General features: G+C 39.5%; 1 protein-coding gene across 15 annotated transcripts in view; it reads left to right on the forward strand.

Moving 5' to 3' along the window:
* step (cytohesin steppke) overlaps nucleotides 1–26,941 on the forward strand; it is a 596,835-nt gene that overhangs the window by 431,946 nt on the left and 137,948 nt on the right. For 2 of the 15 annotated variants that reach the window (XM_067132801.1, XM_067132804.1), the window contains exon 1: nucleotides 26,390–26,484. The exons of 8 other annotated variants lie outside the window; for them this stretch is intronic. The gene's annotated coding sequence lies outside the window, so the exon portion shown is untranslated. Of the gene's footprint in view, nucleotides 1–26,360; nucleotides 26,485–26,527; nucleotides 26,572–26,941 lie in introns of those variants that run through there. 5 more of the 15 variants (XM_067132807.1, XM_067132803.1, XM_067132802.1 and 2 more) reach the window with 5 other exon arrangements.

Raw genomic sequence — 26,941 nt, forward strand, 5'->3', positions numbered from 1 at the left:
GAAACCCCCCCAAAGTGGGATGTGAACGGCCCTTGCCAATCTGAGATGAATGCCCTACGAGCCCCACAAGTAGTCGTCGGACCGTGACATGACCCTTAAGACGATGTTCCTCCTGGCTTTGGCCTCAAACGAGGGAGTATGGTAACTGCACGCCTCTTATACATCATCTCACACACCCAAGAAAGGTCGTCCCTCGGACTATCATTTGTACAAGTATTTGTGGCGAAGACCCAGAACCCTTCGACCCTAGCCCAGAAATTCGGAAGTTTTTCCTGCCCCCTCATTGAAAGTCTTTGTAGGGTGGACAAAGACGAAATGCTACTGTGCCTAGTTAGGTCCTTGAAAACCTATCTCAAGCGCATGGACCCCTACAGGCTAACTTATAGGAGATTTTATTAGTACAGGCTGTGAGAAAAGGGAGATTTTGATAAGTACTGTCTTCTTTTGGCTGAGGAGAGTCATCATCAGGGCATACCAGATTGATCCAGATGGTGACGTCACCACTCCCAGGCAGAATAAAGGCACACAACATTAGTGGGATAGAACCCTGAAGAGCATTCAAGAAAAACCACTTGGTCCTCCAGATTCACTTCCTTATATCTCAAGGGAATGGCGCACAAGTACTTGGACACCCTCACCTTGGGCCCAGTCCTCGTGGCTCAGCAGGTGATTTAGGAGCATTGAGCCTTCGGTGAGCTTACCTCAGAGAGAAGGAAGACCTCAGGTTTGTCACTTGGGGACTGGTGAGTGCTTAGACGGCACTTGCTCGCCTTCTGCATGATGGTTACCTGAAGTTCAGTACAGTACAGTACAGTACAGGAGGAGATCCTCAACAGGGTAATAGGTGTGGTTTCCCTTGCAGGTACCCCGTAGGGACACGCCACCATATGACCTTACTAGAGATAGGCCCCCCGCCTTTGAGGCGTAGGTTCGTATTCTCAGCAGAACAAATACCAAATTCGAAAGGAATTTGTATTTTTCTTAACATATGAACCTGCGCTTTCATATGCATAGTTTTATCCTCCCCATACTATCTGTTACAGCAAAAGCGCGCTAAGCGCGAGTACCCCATATATGAAAAGGTAGGTTCTTATGTTAGGAAAAATTAAAATTACTTTAAAATTTGTATACACAGAGACACAGACTGTATGTATATATATATAATATTATATATTTGTGTCTGTTTGACGTACACTATACTTTGTGAAAATTGTTAAGACGAATTTCAAAGTTTGCTTAATCCAAAATTATGTAGAAAGGTCATGTCGCCCACTCAAGAGCCTATCAGCTATCACGACTTTAGGGTGGGAGGGTGGGGAAATAGTTGTTGGTGCGCAGAAATGAGATACTTAAGGGGGAAGAGAGAGAGAGAGAGAGGACTTTGTTACTGGAGCCAAATATTGATTCTCTCTCTCTCTCTCTCTCTCTCTCTCTCTCTCTCTCTCTCTCTCTCTCTCTCTCTCTCTCTCTCTCTCCAAACTACCTATATTTCGCGGGGTTTACCGCATTCCTTTAACCTGTTGGATTTTGTGGTCGAGTAGGTAATAGAACGATTGTAGACTTTTAAAAAGGGTGGACGACATTTATCGTGGGCACTTTTAAACATATTTTTACCCTTGCCAGTATTTTCCATATTTTTATCATTGGAAAGTTCTATCATCGTTTCATTTGGTGGCTTTAGACTTTAAAAATGAAAGCAGTGCTACCATACTTGTATCCTGGTCTTCATCTTATGCTGTATAATAGAGATGATGGCTTATCTTTTGAATTGGTCTCAGGTTTCAAACCGTCAGTCACTTTTTTTTTTATACTTCCTTCTCTTTTGCAGAGTAGTATTCTGAATGTGAGATGAGACTCCTTTAGTCACTTTTGTGTGTGTGTGTGTGTTTTTTTTTTTTATTGGATGCAACCGAAATGGGATCGGTTGTGACCGGAAATAATCACAGTTTTTCCGGTCTGTGACAGTCTCATATTACGTGCAGGAACTGAACATGTCCGGAAGGTTATGTTTTTCTCGTGCCGTCTCTTTTTCGGTCCTCAGGAAAAGATTTCATCGCTAGATTATTCTGAAACATTTTGCGTGAAACATAAACGAGGAATTCGTATGGACAGTGCAAGGTTGTTTAGTATTTCTGTGTGGTGATCCACATGTTCATTGCAGTGGTTACTTTTGAGAAATCGCGAGGTGCGTGCCACTTGAGGATTCCCCCGGGGAATTCGAACTATTTTTTTGTATCAGTTTTTCCCTCCTGAAATTCCTCACATACTTAGTGTTTTGGTTATTCCATATCTGTCATTTTTATTAAGGCCGTTTGGTTTCATAGTGTTGAATTGTTTGAATGCCTTTTTATTTTTGTCGGTTTTGTTAATATCAAAGGGATAATGCCAAATACTCCTTTTTATCAAACCCGTGCTGTGGAGGTGAGGTGCATATTTGATATTTGTTTCGAGAGAGTTGTCCATCCTTTAACCTCCAGTGACTGTTCTAAGTATCTTCACATTTCTCAACCTGTCACACATATTACGCTTACATTCAAAATCCTCACTGAAACATATATTTATGTGTGTGCGTGTTAGTGTAACATATATCACCATAAGAGTCGCCTTGCTTGAGTTCATTAGTTCATTCACAAGACTACTCGTTATTCTCCTGAAAAGAATGTTATTTGTGATAATTAGATCAAATAGAAGTGGAGTCGCAACTCATGCCATTAGGGCAGTTTCTCGCATCAGAATAAGAGGCATTGTTACACGAAGATCATTGCGTTTGTTTAAAACCCAGTGAACGTCTTTGCTTTAGGCGGACACTGCATCAGAAATATAAAGTTGGAAGAACACATTCGTTTCTCTCTCTCTCTCTCTCTCTCTCTCTCTCTCTCTCTCTCTCTCTCTCTCTCTTCGTATTGCATGTTGAGCTTTAAGGTCTGTACCCTGTCTTTTGGGGTCAGCGCCCCCTTCGAAATATATTTGAAAACTGCACGGTACATAGGCAGTTTTTGTTTCTTCATCTTGTTAGAATCTGTATCCAATATCCATTACCTTCTCTCACATTTCTACCATGTTTTGAGTGGAACGCTGCTTTGCCTTCCGTCTTTGTCTAAACGTCGATGATGTCGCCATATCCCTCCCCCCCCCTCCGTTCTCTCGAGTCACCCCGCCCCTCGTGCATGCAGGGTTCCTCTTCTTGCTGCTTCGAATATTCTGGATTGATACAAAAGCTTCCAGGTAAGTATTGTCATCGGGACATGTGTGTTTTACAAAACAGATGATGGGAGAGAGATAAGTGATAAGATGGAATGAATCGAGAGATTTTAGGATGATTTAGAAAAAGTAAGGGGGTCTAAAAATGAAATGGGATGTTGACATGATCAAATGATCATTTAGTGCAAGCCGTATAGTGATTAGCAACTGCAGTAAATAAGTAAAGCTGTATGAATGTGGAAACAGTTGAATTTTATGAAGGTAGAAGAAAGATTCAATTCAAATATTAGGTTAAGCAATGACACAGTCGATCAGCTAAATCTAGAAGAAAGTGAACAAATATAGACAGAATAGTTTTGTCACTCCATAATTCTGTGTGGTTTCATGATGATAGGATATTGTCTCTTTTGAGATGTAAACCTTTTTGGCTCTATAAAAATGGCTACCGTCTGAAGAAGCCAGTTGATCATGACAGTTTGATTACTGTATGTTGTTAAACATGATTCAAAAGGTACACCGTCCTGAATTTGTTGGGACGTGAAAGCAACCCATTTTGTCGGTAAAGAGATCATTAATAATAAGAATAATTAAAAATTACATTAATGGTCCCTGGTAGCATTTCCTCCAGTTGTCAGTTAGCGGGGATTTAATATTTTTCCAAGACTGGTAATTTTCCGATTAAATTGGCCGTCTTATTTCGTGATGATTACGGTTCATTCATCCTGGACGGGAATAATTTCTCTTTCGGAACGGAGCCACTCGTTGCAGATATTAAATATTACGGGTGGGCTATTTATAGAGTACCTGCCGTTCGTCCTGTGTGACGTCATGAAACCTGGGGAAGGGGGAGGGGGGCGGTGTTTGCCGAGATGCAGACTTTCCTCTCCCACGTCGGTGTGGATGTGACGTCATGCAGAGCGGTCGGCGAAATCAATACCCCGGGAAAATTTTGTCTGGCCTCTCTCTCTCTCTCTCTCTCTCTCTCTCTCTCTCTCTCTCTCTCTCTCTCTCTCTCTCTGTCAGACCTTGATCGTTGATAGATCTTACAGGGCTGTGGCTACATCGTATCTCAGAGATATATACATTTCATCTAAGTGAATTTGGTATGTCTTTTGGAAATTTTTCAGCATTCTTGGAGATTCGCGCAGAATTTTACAGGATTTTGTTCTTTCTCAGAATTAGTTGTTTCTGAATAATGAAGCTACTGATAGTCCATACATTTCACCGCTGCATGGCACAGTTATTCACTGACATTCTTATCCACAAAAATGAGTTTTGTGCACACGCACAGCAGTACTGTTTCGATCATTTTTGTGATCCCTCTAATTGATTACGGTGACTGTTAAGCTTCCGACAAAAATTACATAAATGTCTCTTCGTGCTCACATTGTAAATTCATTTTCAAAGTTTTATAGAGACCTTGCGCATAATGCACACTCCAGGTGAACGTACTAAAAGCAGACGGTGGACCCAAGACGATACAAGTGCTGACCACACCGCCAGAAGAACAAAGGCGAAGCAGAATAAAGGAGTGATCCTTCCGAATTGGGTACGCCACTCGTGTCACGATTCATGTACGCCAGGCTATTGCAAAACTTGCTTAGGAAGACCTGTAATTATTGTGATAAAGTGAAACACACTTGTTTATGGAGGGACTGGTTCTAAGTGCGCATAAATAAATAGATTATATATATATATACATATATATTATGTATACATGTGTATATATACACATATACATATGTATACATTATATATATGTATGTTATATATGTGGGTGTGTATGTATGCATATAACCTTAGACACAGACTAATTAATACTAAGTTTTATCAAAGCAGTTATGTAGGTATGTAGGTACTATCAGATATTTAAATTAATCATTTTTGTCCTCTAAAAAAATTTGTATTTTTGTTAATACTCTCTCTCTCTCTCTCTCTCTCTCTCTCTCTCTCTCTCTCTCTCTCTCTCTCTCTCTCTCTCTCTCTCTCTCATTATTTATTATTATTTGTTGTTGTTTTTACTGTTTGTTAAAAATATCCAATTCCACATGCAATAAATTTTTTCAGTTTACAAATTAAATTCCATATGTAAATAAATTTTCAGTATATATTTTGATTCACACATTTCACGAATTAATGCTTGCCACTGATTCCTTTTCAGTTATTATATTTCCAAGTCTCATCTAGAACAGAGCACTTTTAGTTTTCTGTAAAAGAAAACAACTACTGAGATTGCTATATGTCTGTCCGTCCGCACCTTTTCTGTCCGCCCTGATCTGAAAAACCACTGAGGCTAGTGGGCTGCAAATTGGTATGTTGATCATTCACCCTCCAACCATCAGACATACTAAATTGCAGCACTCTAGCCTCTGTAGTTTTTATTTATTTAAGGTTCAATTTAGCCATGATCGTGCGTCTGGCAACGCCTAATGACAGGTCACCACCGAGCCATGGCTGAGAGAGAGATCTGTTTTCGGTGGCCTTGATTGTACGTTGTACAGAAGACTCGATTACGCTGAAGAAACTTCTGCGCATTTTGTACTTTTCTCTAGCCTTAGCACATGACGAAGAGCTTGCTGTCTTCTGTACTGTCTTGCGCTCTTCCCAGTGTCATATAACATGAAATGTATCTCGTTGTTGTAAATCCCGGTCTACGGTTGGCCTTGTAGAGACCGGCAGATAAGATATGTTTGTGGCTTGTCAGATGAGGGCTGCCTTCGTTCCTATACACCCAAAGACGATTTCCTCTCTTTCATTCTCGCGGTGATTGTGCTTTGCTAGAATGCAGCCATGTAGGTTTTTTTTCTTTTATTTCATGTTTTTAAAAGAAATAAATGTCATCATGGTTACTTTTAGATAAATTTCATTGTTGTTTATGTTATTATTTAAACGTTTTTATGAGCCAGAGAGGCCATGATAAGTATTAAGAAAGCTGCTACTACACAGAGTGAATAATGACAATATCGTAGTTGAGAGAAAACAGATAAAACGTACTAGTAAGAAATTAATTATAACCTTTTTGCACAAATGAATAGTGATTGATGGTAAAGACAAAATAATAGTGACGATAACCATGATAATGGTAGAATAGACATTATATTTTTAAAAAAATGGTTCTTTTTGCACGTAGTCCCCCCTTTGACCATAGGATTAGGAAACTCGACCCCCTTTTGGATTAAGTACTAAATTGGAAGTTTATTGCAGTTTTAGACATACAGGCCGTGCCGAAGAGGCAACTGCATTTCTGTAATCCACTTGATCAGTAGACCTGACAGTTTCAGTTCGGTAACTGCTAGGAATTTGTCCCGGATTGTACTAAGGGCATGGGTTTGACGAACCATATCGCTCCTTCCCTTTCCCCCGTCTACAGAATAGGAGGAGGAGGGTTACTTTCCTGAGAGAGAGAGAGAGAGAGAGAATACCCAGTGCGTTAGAATAAAGATCATAAAAAATTGCGAATTTTTTTATATTGAATGCATAAAGCATGACATTAAAACTATACGTGAAGACGCACAGTGAGAGAGAGAGAGGCAAGGGCGTGGGCGGGTTTTTGGTGGGGCGGGGGTTACCGTGATGCAGCACACAGGAATTATTCATTAGAGAGCGGAAGAGAGGACTTAGGTATTCCAGTTTCTGTCATCATTTTTTCCTCTGATTATCTTTTGAATTTACAGAGGCTTGATTTGGTCTTTCCCAGGTAGCGTCGTGTAACAGGTATTGTACGAGTTGGTTCGTTCGTATTGAATTGCTGTAACGATGATTTCACACAACTGTTCTCTTGTGTTATTGAAGATCCAGATTGCCTCGATTTATTTGTTCATCTTTCAGTTTCACGAAGACATCCGATTGTGCCCGGTGTCCCTTCGATATAGGTATTGATCTGTTATTATCACACGATTTGTAGTTTTCGTGAAGTTTTATTCATTCATGTCATTGGCATGTTATTTGACATAGTCAATATGAAAGGCAAACACCTGCTTGTGGAGAATCGCATTTATATGAAGCTTTTTAGAAATTGTTCCTCTTTCCTATCTGTTGTGAAACCTCGGTATTTTCAACCACTCGTTTGGTATACGCGCTTCAGATTGGCTTCTATACTGATATATATTCCTCTTTGAATAGAACAGATTTTGTATTGCAATTCCCACATTTTCATAGTCATAGACGTGGTTCCTTTGCGTATTTATCTGTGTACTCCTGTGCGGTTGTCATTTATTGCTGACAAATATCCGAGTTTTCCCATCCATATTTTCCATCCCTCTTATTTCATCCATTTTCCAGGGATGAACTTTCCATGGTGTGGTGCTTCTTTTATTCTGCAACGGACGGAGTGACGCTAAGCCCACTTTTCTCTCTCGGTTCTGCGGAAATAGTATTTCACTCGCGGCGCAAAATGCTCTGCTGTACAGAGTTTTATATTCGGGTTTTTGGGCAGCTAGAAGCAAGGATTTTATTTTTGTGTGCTGAACGTTATTACAAGCTTCCTTCCCAAGTCTCTCTCTCTCTCTCTCTCTCTCTCTCTCTCTCTCTCTCTCTCTCTCTCTCTCTCTCTCTCTCTCTCTCTCTATATATATATATATATATATATATATATATATATATATATATATATATATATATATATATATATATATATATATATATATATATATATATATATATATATACTCATATATATATATTTTACATATTTACACATATATATAAAGTGTGTGTTTGTGAATGTATTTGGATGTGAAAAATTGCCTCTGCTGAGATAAAGAAAGAGAATGTTTTTTATCGAACCAGATAGCCAAGGGAGTCCTAGTATGGGCTGCCTCCTTTTACTGTGTAGGATCTAGGACAAGCAGGTGGGTGTTGCGAGTAAGGGGAAACATCCTTCAGTCCGCCTGCCGTAAAGGTGATTTTCCATTCTACCTCGAACCTGGACAATTATCTTTGGGAAAATTATCATAACGATTTTGGAGCCCGCGTGGCGCGTTGTTCCCCTGGGGCAAGTACAACTACCGACCCTTGGCATTTTTGAGGTTTTTTTCCCCGACCTGCAACAGTCGGGATTTGCAGCCGTTCCCGAAAGGAATCGTTCGGTTTTTTCCCTGAGGTTAAGAATTGTGAGTGTGTATATGTATATGTATATGTATATATATATATATATATATATATATATATATATATATATATATATATATATATATATAGAGAGAGAGAGAGAGAGAGAAAGAAAGAGAAAGAAGAAGAAGAAAGAGAGAAGAGAGAGAGTTTTTAACATGATAGTTATTTTGTTGTTGTAGTTGCAGTCGTCATATGTAATCTATTTTTATTCCTAAGTTACATTGTTATATTTGTTAAAAAGCAAAAGTATTGATCTTCCGTCTATCATGCTCATTTGTCAAAGTGTAGTGGAGTCGATATGTCATGCAACGTTAGATTATTCATTGCCTAAAATAACCTAGTAAATATGAGTAGAGTGTGGTAAATGATTATGTTTATGTGAAAACGAAAAAAAAAAATCAAATTAAACACGGTTACAATTCGCCAAATGCTAATTTACCACTTTGATTTCTCTCTCTCTCTCTCTCTCTCTCTCTCTCTCTCTCTCTCTCTCTCTCTCTCTCTCTCTCTCTCTCTCTCTCTCTCTCTCTCTGAGGTGTATAGTTTCAGATACACTCTGCCACATGTCAGCGTGTCATTTAGATCCGACTCCATAACAGTAACTTCCCTGTGTTTACTATTCTGAATGTTCTCCAATTTGACGTGTCGGTATTTTGTGTGGCGTGTGTGCAGTCGTTCTGAATTCTCTAGCACAGGCGTCATGGCCACCTGAATTTATTTATTTATTATTGGCTGAAGTCGTGATTGTGTTGTCGCGTGTTCTGTCAATAAACTGTGTTTAATCCCGGTCATGCTTGAACGCTGTATGCTTTCAGTTAATTTTATAGTTTCATCATTGTATCCCGTTGTATAAAACAGTTGAAATTTTTCTTCTATAGAATTGTTTTTTCATTCTGTGGCCTTTCCTGTATTTAATTATGAATAATAACCGAATTGAAAGTCTTGAAAATATGTCGCAGTTTTGGAAGTAGTGTTGAATCTGAATATGAGATCATTGTTACTAAAAACCTGTCGAAGTCTTATATCTGTTGCTAACTGTGGATGGTTTAAGGAGAGCTTCGGTTGTCTTGAATTCGGTAGAAGTGCCCGAGAGATCACATCTGGCCTGTGAATTAGAACGTCATTGTTATCTTCCCTAATTTGTTTTGACGTGAGAGTGTTAGGGAGGCAGGTCACAGCCCGGAGAGAGAGACAGAATAATTTAAGAGTGGTTTCGGCCTAATGGGTACAGGTTACCTCCCAGAGGCCTCCCAGTTTTGATGCCCTAGATTGTGAGGGGGTAGCGAACACCCACGTCTAGTGTTCCTCTCTACTCTTTTCTTCCATCCCTCTTCCTCCCCCCTCCCCCCACACCAGCTGCTATCCACAACAGTCGGTCAACACGTTGGTACATAGTCCATGATTAGGTTAGCAGAACCACCCTGGATTTTGGGGATTGCTCTCATCTGTCCCTCTTCTTGCCGTTGGACAGTTGACACCAATCAATGTCTCAGAAATGAGAGAGAGAGAGAGAGAGAGAGAGAGAGAGAGAGAGAGAGAGAGAGAGAGAGGAGAGAGAGAGAAATGCTTCCTATTTACCATAATTTATTTGTTTGGTGATTGATATTATTTCATATTTTACTTGTGTCAGTATATATTATTCTGTAGCGCTCTAGGAATGATTCGTCGATGTTGTAACTCCAGTGTATTCAAACCAGCCAGTCATACATTGATTATTTGCCTTTTTGTCATTTTTAAAACTTATTTATGTAATCCCTGGAAGGGTTGTGCCACAGAAGCCGGTGGCAATGCTTTCGAAATTCTGTGGAAAAGGCACTTGGCCATCAAAGATAGAGAAAAGCCTCGAGTACGTTGACCGAGTTTTGCTTTATTTGTCTGCTTCAAGCAGTTCTGTAAACCTTCCGGTCGGAAAAGATTGATAACAAAAGTTGAATATATTTACTGTCGTTAATTGCTAGGCACTTGCGGACAATAGGAGTCTTTAACCAAGATATTCCCAAACCTATCTTAAGTGTCAGCTAACATAAATTATCGTATCGTTTTCCTTTCTTTTTCTCCCAAGATGTTTCGGAGGTGAAAGGGAGGAAGGGCCTAAGGTCAGTTCGAGCTTTGACCTCAACCAATCCTTGTCATATTAGAAAGAAAACAAATGGCACCGGCTAGTTTGACCTTCGACCTTCGCCCTCGAGACGATTCTTCATCGCGTGATATAGAACTCGACTAGTTCTGTCTTTCAGAATATACTTAAGTTGGTTATAAGTCCTGTGGTTGCTTTTATCTTTCAGCGCTCTCTGTAAGCTTCGTTGTTGACGTAATATATATATATATATATATATATATATATATATATATATATATATATATATATATATATATATATATATATACATACATACATATATATACACGTATATATATATATATATATATATATATATATATATATATATATATATATATATATATATATATATATTATGAATGAATTTTATCACATCACCGTGATTCTTATACAAGCATTAAGCTACAAACGTCCTTTAATATCCAGTTCGCTCTACCTCGGAAATAATATATATTTTCATATACGTTACCGAAGGGGAATTTTTTTAGTAGAAAATGAGTTCGTCGTCTCGTGGGCTCGAACCACGGAAGACAAGAACTCATGACTACAGTGACGCGCATTTTAACCACACGGGCAACAAGTGAGGTATAAGTTGATACCTATATAAAGTAACTTACAAAGATACAGTGCTGTGCTACTTTTAACCGGAGCCACACACAAAATTCAGGCGAACAGTCAAGATCATCGCCATGCTAGAGTCAGTAGTCTTGAAATAGAGCTTCCAAGAATTGCAGGCCTTTAAATTCGATGAACACTTTATGTAGTTTCATCTGTATTAAGAGAGCATCTTGTCACTGATCGCCTCGGCGGCTTCAAATTCCATTTCATATCTCCGACCTTTCGTTGTCTGTTGGTATTCGGTATCTCGAAGACCTTTGCGTTTGAATATTTTGCTCGCCATAATCAATTTCAAACTGATATGGTGTATGTGCAGTTGTAACACGTCTTTGCAGTCTTCAATAGTTTCTGTTTTCCATTACTGCTTATGTGTAACTGTATATTCTAATGTTAGTCTGAACTTGGTGGTATTCAAGGGAAATCTCTCCCGGAAAGCAAAATATATTGTAGAATTATAAGCTTTTGAGGTGTATTTATATTTTGGAATTCGATATTTATATTTATATATATAACTTTATCACATACACAATTGGTCTGTGCATTAGTACAATTACTAACAGGACCTCATTCAAACTGGATGGTATCTAGTGAAGATATTTATTCAAATAAGTTACAGGCTTTCTACGACAAACAATCCTCATTCTTGAGAATGAGGACTGTTTGTCCTAGAAAGCTTGTAACTTTTTTTTAATAAATATCTCCACTAGATACCTTCCAGCTTGAATGATGTCCTGTTGTATAGGAATATATGTACGTATGTATGTATGTATATTTGTACACATATATATATATATATATATATATATATATATATATATATATATATATATATATATATATATATATATTATACAAAAAGAAGAATAAGCATTGGAATCTTAAAATCTGTTAGGTCTCCCTTTATTAACACGAGAGCAAATAAATATTTGGTGAAAAAGTAAGTTGAAGGAAAGACATTTTATGTTGAGGACACGAAAGAAATCGAGTTCACTTTCATCACGAATTCTTGGCAGGGCAGAGAGGAGTCTCGGAAAGCCCCGACGACCTTTAAGGTCAAGCTGTCTTAGATTAGCGAAACCAAAACCTACCCATTTGGATTTCCTCTCACCTCGTTTGAATGTGTCGCAGATGACGAGGCCTTGGAAATTTGACCAGGGTTTTGGCTGAGATTTCAGTGTTAACTGAATTCATGAACACTGTCTTGGTATTAGATATCTGTAGAAATGTGCATATATTTTGGCATCAGTCCGGTCTTTGGGCTGTCAAATTGCATCGATTGCAAAGCAGTTACGTCGTTGCAGAACTCAAATTCTTCGTTTAGTCAGGCACTATATAATTTTGTACATTTCTAATTGTAATGGTACTAGCGTAAGTCATATGATACAACAAACTCGGTAATAAAATGCATTATCATTAAGTATACCTGAAAAGTTGTATAATTTATATACATGGATACATGTATTTCGTTTATGATCAAAATAAAAAAAAAATATACATTATCACAAAATTTTTATGCAACTTTACGAGCTCAGAGTACGTACAGAAGTTACATAATTTATCCTTTTCATAAAAATTCCTTTCAGTTCCAAAAAATTATAAACGATTTCAGCGTGACATTTAATATAGGATATTTCATCATAATTGGAAATTCTCTAGGCATTTATAAATAGTATCAAGAAAAACTATTTAGCAGCGTACATATTTTTATGCCACTCTAAATGTTAATTGTCCGACACGAAGACGTACTGACTTTGTACAAGTAATGTACAGCGAAAGAGGGTACCGTTATCGTTATCTTAGAAGACACTTGCGATAATATTTTGACGTAGAATTCCCATATCAGTACGGGAAGCTCTGACAGATATAAATAGTTATATGTTTCGGTATCTTGTTTGCGTTTTTGTCTTGCCTCTACTCACTGCAGAATGACTATATAACCTCCTCAATTGCATTGCCGTGTTTTAGGTATATACTGTCTGTTTCCCATTGAGACATTGTTGCAAAAGTACGAGGAATTGTTGCATTAATTTCATTAATACCAAACTACATTTTTGTACAATTAGGTATGCCACTGAATTCAGTCAACCATAAATTATAGTTATTCATTTCATAGTTCTTTAGGAAATTGGTATCAGGATTATTATTATTCTTATTATTATTTTTACATCAAGACGTAAATTTTATCTAGTGAAGACTAAAATCAAAGATAATTTATAAGAGCGAACTTGAGTAACGTTGTACAAAGTTAGATTACTGAAATTCTCTGCGGTGTAGAGTCGGTGAATGGAATACCCAGTTTCAAATACCAAGGAATCCTGATTTATTTTGTCGGCTGTGCATTTATTATTATTATTATTATTATTATTATTATTATTATTATTATTATTATTATTATTATTACTTTTCGTGGCGGGGAAATAAAACAAACTCTCTCTCTCTCTCTCTCTCTCTCTCTCTCTCTCTCTCTCTCTCTCTCTCTCTCTCAAGTGAATCTCGTAACAAGATCAATAGATGAAGGGTGCTTCTTAGTATTAGGGAGAAACGGGTCAATTGAATTTATATTTGAATAATTCAGTCATACTGTCATATAACTGATGCTCGTAATTTGATATATATAAATACTGAATTGTGATTTTTTTATGTTGTGTCGTACCTAGACTGTGAATAGTTGAAGAGTATGTTTCCTATAGATAACTCTTCTAATAATTCAAATACCTCTAATTGTAATTTTGAAGTCTTTTTTATCTTCATTGTCTGTCTTGTAAGATATTGCGAGCGCTTCATTTTATAGAAATAATCACGAGACTCTTCTGTTGCAGTTAGCAGTTTCGGTGAAAAAAAAATTTTTAAAGTCTCTTTTTCAGTTATGATTGGTTCTGCTTATCTGGTGTTCATAGACACACACACACACATACACATATATATGTATGTATGTACGTTTATATTTATTACTTCGGTGATTTGTTCATTTAACCAAACCTCTTCATTTCACCCCATCCTTTTTTCCTACGTAGTTGTTTTTTCATGTTAAGAGATGAATGCACGATTATTTTGCGCAGCAATTGAGATAATGCTAATAATAAAGAACCGTTGGTAATTCTTCAGTGAAGTCTCACCCTTTGTGTCGCACGAGCTCTTCTCCAGAAATAAATAGAAACAAAGGCCACTCGGGGGATGAAACATTGATATTCTTTCTGTCTGGCGACGAGGGATGGGTAAGAGCCTTTCACAAGGTCCTTCCTTGGCTCTTCTCTAAATGTGTTGTCTTTTCACATCCGGTAGAGGGTCAGAGAAGAGAAAAGAGAGAGATAGAGGAGACTGGAAGTATGGATTACAGGTCGCGAATCCTACACCTCTCATCTGTCAATACTTGGAGGTCCTTGCTCGATTCGCACCTGCATTGGCAACTGTACTCTCTCTCTCTCTCTCTCTCTCTCTCTCTCTCTCTCTCTCTCTCTCTCATTTTGCTGCTATTAAAAGTTCCCCGTTGGGAGAGTCGGTAGAGTTGTCGGCTAGCACTCGCTACGCCCGATTACGAGTCTCCGGCCGGCTAATGAAGAATTTGAGGAATTTATTTCTGGTGATAGAAATTCATTTCTCGCTATAATATGGTTCGGATTCCACAGTAAGCTGTAGGTCCCGTTGCTAGGTAACCAATTGGTTCTTAGCCACGTAAAATAAGTGTAATCCTTCGGGCCAGCCCTAGGAGAGCTGTTAATCAGCTCAGTGGTCTGGTAAAACTAAGGTATACTTAACTTTTTTTTTTTTTGCTGCTATTAAAATATGTAATAGCGAAATTTTTCCCATTGTTTCAACGTGAAATATTTAGATGAAGATTTTCCCCGTAAAGCAGTGAGAAAACGCAGGGCCAAAACTTTTAGGTGAATTTATTACGTTTTATTGGTAACTTTTATTTCTGTAGACGATTTAATCGCTAAAGAAAACAATGTCTGCATATGAAAAAATGGAAAATCAGTTGAAGACGTATTATTTATACTATAATTATGATTGCGTAGAGAGAGAGAGAGAGAGAGAGAGAGAGAGAGAGAGAGAGAGAGAGCAGTGATTCTGTTGGACAACTGTCAATTACTAAATATTACTTTGTATATATAAATTAAAGTGTTATCCATCTGGGTATTTAACAGATGGTCTTATTTCTTATTCGACTAATCGTGTGACTTTCCCATTTTTTATTTATATATATATATATATATATATATATATATATATGCATGCAGGAGGAAAATTCACTTACACACCGGAAAAATCTTGAACATGTGGTCAACAGCGGAAAAATCTTCTTCGGTCCTTGACATAGAAATATTATTTACGCTCCAGATTGGGTTGTAATCCTCCTCCTCCTCCTCCTCCTCCTCCTCCCCTACCTTCCACCACCCCCGCACCCGAGCATCCTTCTGTCGAAGGAGGTAAACTCCTACTCTTCCTTCAGTCCATGGAAATCCTTTGATGGGAAAAGGAAAGAGGGAGTAATTCGAACCGAGGGTTTTAGGTTGAGGAGTTTTAGTTCTAAGAAGGGAAGAGGAGGAGGAGGAGGAGGGAAGAACGAACTAGAGGGGAGAGTGGCTGAGAAGCAGAAAGAGAGAGAGAGGAAAACACCTTAGCAGAGAGAGAGAGAGAGAGAGAGAGAGAGAGAGAGAGAGAGGACACTTCATGCTGCATGTAGGTGTCAAATGACCGGTTTGAAGGGTGGGCTGTGCTCCAAGTGGTATGCTTGGAATTTTGGTGGGGGTGAGTAGGGGAGGAAGGTAAGTCCACTATGCATTTGTCTTACATAAAGGTCAGGTGATGCTTATAGGAAACGAGAGGTAATTATCAACGAAAATCATGTGCTGTAAAGACGATGCCCTTGAACGTGTCGGTGTCTCGCACAAGAATCCAGATAACCTTTGTAGTCGTTTTTCTTTAATCTATGTTTACCTCAGTCATGAAAGCTTATGAGGATGAGGCGAGAGTTCGCGTGCTAATTGCGGCGTTGCTTTCGTGTTTGCTGAGACACTCGGGACAAGCGGACTGCCAAGCGGAACTGAAAGCTTTATAGGAACTTGTCATGAGGTAATGGCTCCGTTGAAATTTTCAATGTTAATAGTTTTCCCACTTGGATTTTCAGTGATTACTCTATATATGGTACATGTTTTCAGAGTAGTATAGATAATTGTATTATTATATTGTTATTGTTACTTGGTAGTGTCCGTGATAATTCTTGAATTTCATTAGTTTTATTTTGAGGCGCATGGATCTTTTATTTTTTCTTTTGTACAGTGCCCGTGGGATGTTACGAAATCCTCTTCAGGATTAAATTGATACTGGAGACTGAAGGTTAATTCTGGTCGTACTTTATAGTCTCTGTTCACTATATTCTTAATTTTTATCTCAATACTAATTATATTTTAACCTTAGAATTATTATTCTCATTGCCGTCTGACATTGCAAACTCAGTGTAGCTGTATACTTCTCAATCAACCTTGGTCATAGAAGTTTAATGCGGTTCAGTGATCACGATTTTTTTTCATACACTGAAACAATTGTGTCAAAGGTGCTCTATTTTGAAATGGGAAGTGGAGACACGTATTAACCTCATCCAGTATTTTTTCCCCGACTGGAAACATTCTGGAAGGGAAAATCCCGCCATCTCAGCGATAGGAAAGATGCGTTAAATTCATCCTCTTTGCAGACATGTTATGTGTTACTTGCATAGCAAGCAGTAGCTTTCAGGCAGGTAAATCGGAATATTTAGATTCGTTCATTATTTTTAAATGATGGGTATCCCTTGTCCGTTTCCGCTTGAATTTGTTTTATTTGCTGATAGTTGTTATTCATTCGTAACTTGTTTTTGGTGTGGTTAACTTTTTTAATGTTTGTGTATCCTGACATCGTCGAAGGGGTAAAAAGATTCTCATGTTTTTGTTATACTTTTATAGATGAAATGTAAAAATGGTCAGTAGAAATATTCGATTTTGCAGCTGTCGACTTTTGTTCACGAAGCTATTTTTTAACAGTGATTCCAATGATCGCAGAAATATGCCTTTGGGTATAGGAGTGGGAGCATTTCCTGTTGCCTTACACTGCGCGTCATTCATTGTTTTTCCAGTAATTGGCCTAATCTTTTCCAGGAACGATATTTTTACTTTATATATTTTATATATATATATATATATATATATATATATATATATATATATATGACTTCTCACACTCTGTATCAGTCCCTTCGTCAATGGCTTGGAAATAAAGAAACCGGTCAGGACCTAGTTTCTTATTTTTCAGTAATGTGTGATAAATGAATCACGTACAAAAGAGAGAGAGAGAGAGAGAGAGAGAGAGAGAGAGAGAGAGAGAGAGAGAGGGGGTGGGGGTTAAATCCATCAAATCTGAACCAATTAAGTGGGCTTTATTAGTAGGGTATTATGATTAACTTGCAACTTGTAATGTCGACCCTGATCTCTTTTAGACAGAGTGGTTCGTGGTGGTTGGTTTTTGTTTCTTAATGGTAGCAGTTATGATGTGGACTCGATGGAAGGCCTCTTGTTTGTCAATTTTTCAATACTTATATTTTAACAGGGATCTGTCGCATTCACAGTTGATCCGTGGTTCTCTTTTCTTGCCAAGAGCAACCAGATTTGTGAACAGAAGCACCAATGTGGGTAAATGTGCCTCACTGTCAAACTACTCAGCGTCAGACGTCCTTTATTCCTCACACTATTCGACTGTGGAACAGTCTCCCTGAGGATGTCGGGCAGTTGGAACTTCAAATATATAATTATATAAAATGTAAGAAAATTATTAAAGCACAAGGAGAATTGTTACATTTTCTTTAGAACTTTTGAAGTTCCAATTGCACGACGTCCTCAGGGAGACTGTTCCACGGCCCAACGGTGTCTGAAAATAAGTTTGACAGCGAAGCACATTTACTGCAAATTGGTGCTGGTGTTCAGCAGATATGATCGCTCTCGGCAGGGAAAGAGGATCAGGAATCAATTGTGAATTTGAAAGATCGCGGTTAAAAAAAAACAAAACGTAAAATATTGACGAACAAGATACCTTCCGTCGATGGTCCAAGTCAAAACTACTAATGCATATGTAGTGGATTTTAAATTGTGTGCGTGTTTATGTATTTGTTATAGCATTAAATTATAAATCTTGGTAGTTAACATTATGAAAAATATCTCTTCTTAGGTGTAAGTAATTTGCTTCCAGGATAGCCCCTGTGGCATATATCGAATAGCTGGCATTTACATTTACTTTTGAATGTCTTTTGAATTGGTGCAGATCCAGGAAGAAGTGGTTCACCTTGATTCAGTTCTTATCAAATGCATTTTCCTGGGTTGCTGGTATTGTCCTTGCCTCTTCAATATTGAAGCAAGAGTAAGATTTAGCGCAAGTGAAGAATGTATTGGGACACTTTGACCCAGGATTGGAAATGTTCCTCCTCAAGAGATATTGAATTAGCTCTTGATCATGTGTTGCGTAAGTGACAAGGATTAGGATGGTCAGTTCTACACTCTAGGAAAGACAAAAGTTGCTTTTGGTATTACATATTTTCATTGCGGTCCTTGTCTGTGTACTGATGTTTTTGTTACGATTGACCTACTTCATGTTAAATCAAAGGATCGTCAGCTCGAATGATTACCTCGCTGAATCCGGGATGCATTGTCAAATTATTTAAAAAGTTGGGTGATGGCAGTAGACTTCGTTAAGGGGAATCATTTTCCTTTTCCTTTGAAGTTTTCATATTCTGCTGGATTTTTGTTATTTGGGACGTGGTTTTTTTTTTTAGCTTTAATTCTAGTAAAATCCGCTACTTCATTTATATCTGTCATTTTTATTGAGTCGAGTATGTCTTTTTAGAGGCAGTTTTACGCAGTTTGTTGCGCGCTCTCACGAGCAACATTACAAAGTCTTCAGTCTTCCTTGCTGAGGACAATTACGAAGAGCACGGAGATAAGGCCGGCGGAAGTTCTGACGTCAATACGATATCGGTATTTGATTTCCGGAATTTTGGGGTAAGGCTCCTTTCTTGCGTTGTATCTATCAGTCTTTTAGATGTTTTTTTTCCCCTTCACCTTTTTCAGTGAATAATCAGTGAAAAGGTGAACTCTCTCTCTCTCTCTCTCTCTCTCTCTTAGTTCCTCGTTGGAAGATTGGGTTCCGTTCTCAGCTAGGACACTGCTGGCCGCGAGTTCGAATCTCCGAGCGGCCAATGAAGAATAAGAGGAATTTATTTCTGGTGATAGAAATTCATTCCTCGCTCTTATGTGGTTCGAATTCCAAAATAAGCCGTAGGTCCCGTTGCTAGGTAACCAGTTGGTTCTTATCCACGTAAAATAAGTCTAATCCTTCGGGCCAGCCCTATAGGAGAGCTGTTCATCAGCTCCTCAGTGGTCTGGTTAAACTAAGGCATACTTACTTTCTAGGTAACTGGTCGACGTTAATAAGATAAAGCATTAGAGTTGAAGATTTTTCCAACCTCGACAAGAGACCTTGTCAGCCGGGAGACTTGAAGAGCCTTGCATTGTTTCCGAAATTTCCTCCATTCGATCATCTTCCGGTTCCCCGTGGTTTGTCCCGCCCTTCGGAAAATGTGGCGTAGTTCGTCATTTCATTTCCGCACGGAGGATTTTTGCAGGGCATGGCATGTCGATATTTTTTATTCTTTGTATTGCATATATTTTTCAGGATAGTTTTCCACCGTACACTTTGTTCCACGTAGTTTTTGTCGTATTTTCTCTCTGGAAGGCACTGAGATCTTAATGAAAAATATGTAATTATATCCGTAACGGTTAAATTTGCTGCTCACTTATTTTTACAGCATTTTGCACTTATTTTTAAAGGGGTGTTTATTGTTGAGGATTCATAAGAATAAATTGTACTGCATTCCTGAAACTGGATATAACAGTAAGCATCCTGTCTTGTTTCCTTTATTTACTTTTGGAATTTGTTTATGCTACTTAAGGCTCTGTTCATTCAGAATTTGAAGCATCCGTTCATTCAGTATTTTAAGCTCCGTTCATTCAGAAGTAAACGTCAAAAAGGAAACGGCGATGGCTTCAATGAGTAATGTTCCTTGTATGTTGCCCCTTCTTTATGGGTGAGACAGCAATTTCTCTCTCTCTCTCTCTCTCTCTCTCTCTCTCTCTCTCTCTCTCTCTCTCTCTCTCTCTCTCTCTCTCTCGTACAATTCGATCAATTCGATATGGGCTTTTTTACTTTTTCCATTTATATTCATGTTGTTTGCTTTTTAATTACAGAACTTTGTTCGTGGGTGATTTGGTATGAAGCCAGCTGCAGTTGTGCAGTGTTTTGTTTGCTTCTACCATTTGTACGTGAAAATCAAAGAAGGCGAAAGCCCAAGAAAAAAGTTTTGCCCTTAAACATCTAAGAAAGGAGTCACCATTCAGGTGATGCCGGCGCCTAAAATACCCGTCGTTTCATTCATAAGAAATTTTGAGAGACGAAGCAGGTGGTGGGTGGACGTTAAAGATATTATTTCAAAAAAGAGCGGAAGTGGCTCACCTGTTCCTTATGTGTGAGAGAGAGAGAGAGAGAGAGAGAGAGAGAGAGAGAGAGAGAGAGAGAGAGAGAGAGAGGGAATTTCGAGTCTGAAGGAAATGCGGTTGACCCGGTTGTTGAGGGGAAGGGGAGGAAACGACATTGAAGATAGGACGTCTCACCGGAGGTCTTGGCTGAATCATGAGAATTTCTCGGTAGACGGAAGACCCGCTGCTCAGGTCCTCCCACAACCACCAGCTCGTGTGGCTGTCGGTGCCTTGCATGCCCTCCAAGGACGCCTCTTCCGTGCCCTCACCCATTTCATCTTGGCGGTGCTCGCCCTCTACGCCTCTTCCTCTAATGGAAGGAATGCATCCAAGATGTTGGTTGGGTGATCTTGCGTTGTGTTTTGACGAGGACCGTATAATTGTGAAGGGCAGCTGTGACAGAAATGCATTAAACAGTCTAATTTTCCTTTGTGAACGTTTGTTACTCTCTCGGGTAGAAATCCAGAGATTAGTTCTGGAAGCAAGTGGCATTGGTGTTGATGGATGCCCTTAATTAGTATTGCTTGGAAGGAGCTACGCTGTATTCATGTGTGTCATGTAAGGCATCCGTGAAAAAGTTTTAGGTTTGTGTATGTAAAGGTTGGGAACACATACTGTACATACAAAGTTAACCAGTCGCAAAATACAAAGCGTGTCTATTAGATCCAGCATACGTACTGAGAGTGGCATGCACCAATTCTGAAACACCTGTTATGAAACGTATATGTAAAGGTGTGCAGCGTGTGAGGTCAGTATCCTCAAATACCATCTCACTTGGGCATCATTATCTCGGGCCAGGCAGCATCCCACATCACCTTCACCTGTCCTACGCTCTCGCTCCTCCTCCTCCTCCTCCTCCTCCTCCTCCTCCTCCTCCTCCTCCTCCTCCTCCTCCTCCTCCTCCTCATTCCTTAGAGCGTTCTCGTCGTGGTTCTGCTACCTGTTACTACCTCTTTCTGAGGTTTAGGATGCTTGCTCTGTTTTCAAGGGTTTCCTCTGGAGGGGAGTTGTAGCTTATTTATTTGTTGCTGTTGGTTGTTCCATGGTGTTTGTTTTGTTTGTGCCCAGTATCTTTACTATGCAGAATTGTTTGTTTTTTTTTTACTAAGTTTCTTTTGTCTTTGTTTAGTTCTTTGCACCACTTGCTTGTAAAGGGTGCAGATTGTCGAAATGTCGATTATCGTGGATCCGTAAAAGGAAATAATTTACCGTTATTTTATATTAAGTAAATGTGGTTTACGGAGGACTAGGTTAAGCAAATTGTATAGAGGAATCTGCCTTGTTCGTCAGATTTTTAAGCAACGTTTCTTTACTAGATGAGAATTTATTCATTAAAATTTATAAGACCTTAAGCCGGTCATTATTTAGAATACGAGCTTGTTCGTTCTTCATTATTTACGCATGCTAGATGCTAGAACCCAGCACTGCTGTCTCCCCTACCCTCCTGATTCCCTACCTACGCCGCCTCCACCCGGGTTGGACAAACAGGTTTGCGGGAGGAGAGTGGATGTCTTCCCTACCCTCCCGTTCCCCTACCTACCCTGCCCCCACCTGGGGCGGACAAACAGGTTTGCATGGGGTGGGTGGTTGTGTCATGTCTCTCCTACTATCACCCAGGGGAGAACGAACAAGATCAGATCCTCTCGGATTTCATTATTATAGATTATTACCTGGTGTGGACTTCGGCAACTGACTCACATCTAAGCTTAAGTCCTGTTAAATTTCTGATCCTTGATCTCTGTACTGAACTTTTAAGCTCCTCCGGCCAACGACCTCCCTGAGCATGCATATTTCAAAACCCTGACCATGTTAGTCTAACATTGGTAGATCTTCTCAGAGTACACCATCCACCGCGTAGCACTAGATATGTAGTTAAATCTAAACCTTCTCTTTTCTTCTGTGGGGTTCCATTTCACACAGTTTTCTAGAAGTTTTAGTCCTGTTGTGGCCAGTTCGCTGAATGACCTCGCTGTTCGTGTAGTCGAATCGTTGGAACTTCAAAAGTTCAAACTTGGTGCAAATATATTTTGTTGATCAGGCTAACTTGAATTTCACTGCATAAGTTCTTTGTCTTATTCAGTTTACTTTATTATTTTTTTTTTTTTTATTTCTCTTTCACGGTTTACTCTTTACTTCTCAGTTTCCTGTTCTCTACGGGGCTGCGTTTGCCGCTTTTGCTTTTCCAGCTAGATTTGCGGTTTCAAGAACGTAATCCTTCGTTATTCTCATTTGTAGGTAATGTCCAATCTAAAGAGCGTTACTCGCATTATTTAGATGTATAAAAAACTTTTTCTGATATACCCGTACGTAGGTTTTGGCGACATGGGCTCGATAGCCTAGATAGTGTGGTTTTCCCTTTATCAGTGCTGGCTTAAAATAAAGTTTTTCTGTAATAAGAGTGTTCTTACCCCACTCAGAGAAACTCTTGGAACAGACCAATTCTCTCTCTCTCTCTCTCTCTCTCTCTCTCTCTCTCTCTCTCTCTCTCTCTCTCTCTCTCTCTCGGACCAACACGTGTCTGGGCAATTGTATCGTGTCCTGTGCCACCCGGGATTGACTTGCAGGCTTTTTGGGGCCTGAGAGGGAATGGGGAGGGGGATGAAGATAATTTGAGAAGTAGACCACGTGTAGGCGCTGCATTTGGGTGTTCGAAAGATTTTTTCTTCTTATTACTTTGGAACTATACTTTGTGGAAGTATGCTAAGCGACGTAACGGTAATTTGACTTACTCAGCTGAACTCGGGTAATATGTTTTAAATGAAATAATAATAATAATAATAACAGCACCAGCTTATTGGTTCACTGTATATCGTAAGCTATTTGTTAAGTCTCTCTCTCTCTCTCTCTCTCTCTCTCTCTCTCTCTCTCTCTCTCTCTCTCTCTCTCTCTCTCTCTCTCTCTCTCTGTCCAAAAGGAAGATGAATGGGCACATTTTCTAAAATCTAATGTCTCTGTGAATCCAAGAAATGAATAGTGTACAGTTGTTAATCGAATGCTGTGGGTCGCAGCCAGGGTGGATAGAGAAAGAGAGAGAAAAACATTAGCGGTGAGTTTACAGGACTCCCGTCAAAATGTGCCCATCAACACGGGAAAGCCTTGACGGGTTAAAACCTTTCAAGAGACTCTCCATTTAAAAACTGTTCTCATTCCACAGGGCTAGACGGATTCCCATTTAACGTGCATAAGCTTTCGTGTGTGTGTGTGTGTGTGTGTGTGTGTGTGTGAGAGTGACACAGGATGTACGAAACAGCAAGAGGTTTGGACAGCACTGTGGTGGTACTGGCTAGGATTTCCGGTGGATGTCCTCGTCATCGCTGCTTCTCACTAAAAAGGCTTTGGTAATTTCACCTTCGACTCCACCAGTCGGCACGAATTCTTACCCTGCAACCCTTGACGCTTTCCAAAAGATTCCCCTCTATGGGTTTTCATTTGTGGCAGAAATACAGTGACCCCTATTCAGTCTCTTCTATGCTTCTTTCTGTTCGCTTGAAACATTTTTGAAGCGTTAAATTTGAATTCTCGTAGACTTGAGATTTTTTTAAACACCACTGTATAATGTGTAGTACGTTGTTTTGTAGATGTATAAGTAAAGAAGCATAACAATCATTACCAGTACAGTTTGTATTTATACGGAACTTTTGTTTTAGCGTTTACCTTGAAAGTGCCTCCTTTTTTTATCTATAGTGTTTGTATCAATGAGAGCCTCTCCATTCATCTTCATGTGATGATGGGCGCGCATTCTTACATTTCCCCGCCAGGGTTTCTTCATCCGAGGTTCTGGTTCACTGCTCATTGTCTCCTAGCTTTTTATTCTGTAAAATGATCCACTTCATTTTCCTTTGTCCTTTTAAGTATTTCTCTCTTGTGCATATTCTTTTCAACCGCCGTCAGTAATCTTTTCCCCCCGTGCTTAAAAATCCCTCCTATCAATAGCACAGTCAGAACCCTCCTCTTAAGTGCACCTTTTTGTACCTACCTCCCTTCCCCCTTCTCGGTCTCGTTTCTTGCATCAGTTGCTGACCTGACCTCCTCTCTCTCTCTCTCTCTCTCTCTCTCTCTCTCTCTCTCTCTCTCTCTCTCTCTCTCTCTCTCTCTCTATATATATATATATATATATATATATATATATATATATATATATATATATATATATATACACACACACACACACACACACACACACACACAAGCACCACCGTGCATCAATTCGATCACCACCACGGAAGGAAAGGGCTTGTTTATTTATTTCCCTTACGGTATCAGGATTCAGGCTTGCAGTGATAAGCACATCAAAAGGTAACAAAGATCGTCATTATAACTGTTAGAAATGCATACGAGATCGAGAGAGATTCTGCTATCACTTTCACCAGATACTCGTACGTAGGCTTTTTGATAGCCACAGTGAACTAACTTCTCGTCTTCCTCCCAGTTTTCGGGGATTTTCCTAACGCGATATCTTAAGCTTGTGGTAGTCCATAAGCTTATCTAAAAGTGTAATTGTGTTTTTCGTTGGGAGATGATTTCCTATGGTTTGCACATCCACTTGGGACCATTCGCCAACTGTCTCGGATGCCTCAGGTGATGCTTATTTCAGTACCTCAGGTGTATGGAGGTTACTTGTTGATTCCGTTTTTATCCTGCCGATTTGGGTCACTTAGCAGTTTAGTAGATAGGGCTTTCCGTCGTTTACTGATTTTAGTTTGAGTTGACTCAAAAGCAAGTCGAGACTAGGCGTCACAGATGAAGTTTCCCATTCATTCATATTTCCCTGATCCCTCATTCTTTCCTGTAGAACTTATGTGTTTTGGGGAAAATCAAAGGAAAAGTGTGCGATGATTATATTCATGAATGATGGTGTTGTTTGTCAGTTATTTAATTTGTGTTATGTGTTTTCGTACTGATTTTCCTCTTTGTATTTTTCCAAGTACCGTGGCGCGCTAGAAGCCTTGAACGTGAGGCGTCGGTAAACATCGTTCTTGCAGATTTCCTTTCCTGTCCTATTCGTGCAGATTCCCGATGGAAGTCACAATTAGCGGGATAGAATTGGCGGGAATGGCAGGCGTCTGCCGGCAGTCCTCCTCGTCTGACATCTTCGCGAGGCCTCCTTACTAAAATTATATACGTTGGAGCACGAAGCCCGGTGCCCTGGTTGTCATTCAGAGTGGACTTTGTATAGATAGCGGAGGGCATCATCATGCTGATAGGATCCGTAATCTTGGTTAGGGACCTCGTTTTCAGTTTGGGTGTCTTCTTTGTTCATTAGCACGAGGAATTTTCAATGAAAGAGGACGGCGGGAGTATTCTCTCTCATGAGATCATCGTTGAAAGTCCTTTCATTCATGTTTTGTTTCCCACGAGATCCTCAGTATATATTTTCTGGTTTTTTTGGTCCAGTTCTTCTCCTCCCCTCGCTTTCGTCCCTCGTATTAGACCCTCCCCCTTCCCCCGCAACCCCCTCAATTTCTTCTCAACCCCCTAGGCATTCTAGCTCCTCTTCTCACTATACCCTGGGCACCATTGGTAACAAGTGTGAAATTTTGCTTCCTTTAATTACGATAGAAAAGGGCTGGTTTCTGATGTCCGTCTGATGATCGTAGTCCTTATTTATTTCTCAAACGTAAATGATGCGAAATTAAATGTTAATGTAGGTTTTTGCAGAAGTTATTTGAAGTTTTGTTGCGGCTTAAAACCACGCGCTGGTAACTTCCATCCGCTGGGTGAGTCGTTTGTGTGTTGGTGTTTGTGCGTGTGTTGGTATGTACGTTTACCCCGTGTGTGTAGCAGTGACTGAGTGTGAGTCTAGTAATGTGTGTGCTGTCAGTTTATCTTGCGTAGTGCAGCTGCTGCTGCTGTGTTTCTGATGGAGGATTTACTGTGGTATTGAAGCCTCCGTTGTGCCTTCCAATGTGGTGTACCGTGTGTCAGCCTGGCGTTGGCTGTGTGTGTGGTGACAGCTTTGAAGGAGTCTGTTGTGATTACCTCTCCCGAAAGCTTTTTGGGGAATCCACCGTGAACTACCACGTGTTTAAATAAGATCTTTTTCGGAGCTAAAGTTCGAGTGTTGAAAGTGGTCGTAACGGGAGTTTCCGATCCTCCTGAGTATTCGATTGTTTTTGCTTGAAGGTTCAGAGAAGGGAAAGGCCCATTTACTGAAAATTCGAGGAGTGCACATGTGAAAACCACTATGAAATTCAGACCTTCAAGACTCGAGTGTTTAGTGATAAAAAACAAGTTTATCAGGGTGTGATGTGTAGGTGTATGCTGCAAATCCGTAAACAATACTCGTATACAGGCATATACACGCGCACTTATACGTTTGTACATATTCACACCC

This window comes from Macrobrachium rosenbergii, chromosome 32 (genome assembly GCF_040412425.1).
Source record: "Macrobrachium rosenbergii isolate ZJJX-2024 chromosome 32, ASM4041242v1, whole genome shotgun sequence".
In the NCBI taxonomy this organism is placed as follows: Eukaryota; Metazoa; Arthropoda; class Malacostraca; order Decapoda; family Palaemonidae; genus Macrobrachium; species Macrobrachium rosenbergii.